Here is a 2586-nt window from a genome sequence, read left to right on the forward strand (position 1 = left end):
CGTCGCATTCTCATCGACAACGGAAGTTCGGCCGACATCTTGTTTTACGATGCCTTTTCAAGGATGTCCACTCTTGGCGGTCATCTGAGACCGATTTGCTCCCCCTTGATAGGGTTTACCGGTGACGTCGTTCCGACGGAGGGAATGATAGCTCTGACTGTGGCCGCGGGTCAGTATCCAAAGCAGTCCAGGGCTCTGGTAAATTTTTTTGGTAAAGGCGCCATCCGTTACAATGCAATCCTTGGCCGACCCGGCCTCAATGCTCTCAGAGCTGTCGTTTCAACCTACCATTTGAAATTGAAGTTCCCCACCAACCAGGGGATCGGAGAGGTCCGGGGAGACCAAGCCCTGGCCAGACATTGCTACAACATCGCCTTGCAAGAAGCGACCGGGCTGACCCCTATCCCGTCGATGGATTGGATGCTCACGACGACCTCACCGAAGAAAGGGCGGCCCAATCGAAGATCTGGTACCAGTCCCCCTGAATGATGGGAACGCGGAGCATGTGGTGTTAATTGGCTCCAGCCTGGGGGAGGAGGTGCGGACGCATCTTATTGATTTCCTCCGAAGGAACGCGGATATTTTCGCTTGGGTTCCGACGGACATGCCAGGGATTGACACGGAAGTCATGGAGCATCGTCTAGCGGTCGATCCTAAGCATCGACCGACAAAAGAAAAAATCCAGAATCATGCCGAGGCAAGATAGCTGAGGAAGTGGATAAGCTTCTCAAGGCCGGATTCATTAAGGAAGTCAATTATCCTGATTGGATTTCCAATGTTGTTTTGGTCAAGAAAGCAAACGGCAAGTGGAGGATGTGTATAGACTTCAAAAAGCTGAATAAGGCTTGTCCAAAGGACAGCTACCCCCTGCCCAGAATCGACCAACTGGTTGACGCTACCTCAGGCCATGAGCTCCTCACTTTTATGGATGCGTTCTCCGGCTATAATCAAATTAGAATGGCATCGGAAGATGAAGAAAAGACAGCTTTCATCACTAATCGCGGCCTTTACTGCTACAGGGTCATGCCATTCGGCCTCAAGAATGCGGGCGCAACCTACCAACGGCTGGTGAACAAAATTTTCAAAGAGCAGATCGGTCGAAACATGGAGGTCTACGTGGACGATATGCTTGTAAAAAGCAAGTCTTCCAGAGATCATGTCGCCGACCTCGAGGAAACCTTTGGCGCTCTTCGAAAGTACAGAATGAAGCTGAACCCAACTAAATGCGCTTTTGGGGTAATCTCAGGGAAGTTCCTTGGCTTCATGGTATCAGGGCCGGGATTGAGGCCAATCCAGAGAAAATTCACGCTATCCAAGAGATGACCGCTCCAAAGTCGATCAAGGAGGTTCAATGCCTCACAGGGAGGATAGCGGCTCTTAATCGCTTCGTCGCGAGGTTGGTCGAACGATGTTTGCCTTTCTTTCAATCCCTCAAGCAGCCGAAGAACTTCTGTTGGACCTCTGAATGCCAACAGACTTCGAAGAATTAAAAAACTACCTCAGCTCACCCCCGCTGCTGGCAAAGCCTGAACCTGGGGAGGAACTATTTTTATACCTGGCTGTCTCTCCCATGGCCCTTGCGGCCGTCCTTGTCAAAGAAGAAACGAAAGTCCAGCGACCAGTTACTACATTAGCCGCGCGCTAAGGGACGCGAGAGCAGGTACACCAAATTAGAAAAACTGACCTATGCCTTGTTGGTTGCAGCTCGGAGGCTCCGACCCTACTTTCAAGGGCACACCGTGACGCTACTCACCGATCAGCCGATCAAGGCGGTTTTGCACCGGGCTGACGCCTCCGGAAGAGTGGCAAAATGGGCGATTGAGCTCACGGAATTCGACATCAACTACAGGCCTAGACCAGCAGTAAAGGCCCAGATATTGGCAGATTTCATAGTAGAGTGCACCATCCCAGAGGAGGCCGAACCTGAACAAAGCAAGGGTGACGACCTAATGTCTCAATCGAACTCCCCCAACGAAGAAGCCAATCCCTCCGATTGCTTTTGGACCCTCTATGTGGATGGATCTTTCAACATGGCGGGTGCGGGTGCAGGCCTGATTTTGGCCAGTCCGGAGGGAGTCATCGCAGAGTACGCTCTGCGTTTTGAGTTTTCCGCAACAAACAATGGAGCGGAATATGAAGCTCTGATCGCAGGATTAAGGATCGCCAAAGAGCTGGGAATAGGTCAACTCCGGGTACACAGCGACTCCCAACTAGTGGTGGGACAAGTCAGCGGGAGTTATGAAGCGCGGGAGGACAGTATGGCCAAATATCTTGAGAAAGTAAAGGAGCTTACCCCCGCCTTTAGCAGTTTCGACATTAGGTAGATTCCAAGGCTGGAGAATACCAGAGCCGATCTTCTCTCCAAGATGGCAACATCGGCTCCGGCCGAATTGCCCAAAGGCGTCCTCTTTGAAGTTCTGAAACATCCGAGTATAGAAGAATCGCGGCCCGTAATGAAGATCGACCACGAGCCCAGCTGGGTCGACCCGCTGATAACCTATCTTAGAGATGGAGTTCTCCCCCAGGACGTGAAAGAAGCTCGGAAGCTCCGAAATCAAGCCTCCCGGTACATCCTTTATGAGGGCA

The sequence above is a fragment of the Elaeis guineensis genome, chromosome 4, assembly GCF_000442705.2.
Source record: "Elaeis guineensis isolate ETL-2024a chromosome 4, EG11, whole genome shotgun sequence".
Classification (NCBI taxonomy): domain Eukaryota; kingdom Viridiplantae; phylum Streptophyta; class Magnoliopsida; order Arecales; family Arecaceae; genus Elaeis; species Elaeis guineensis.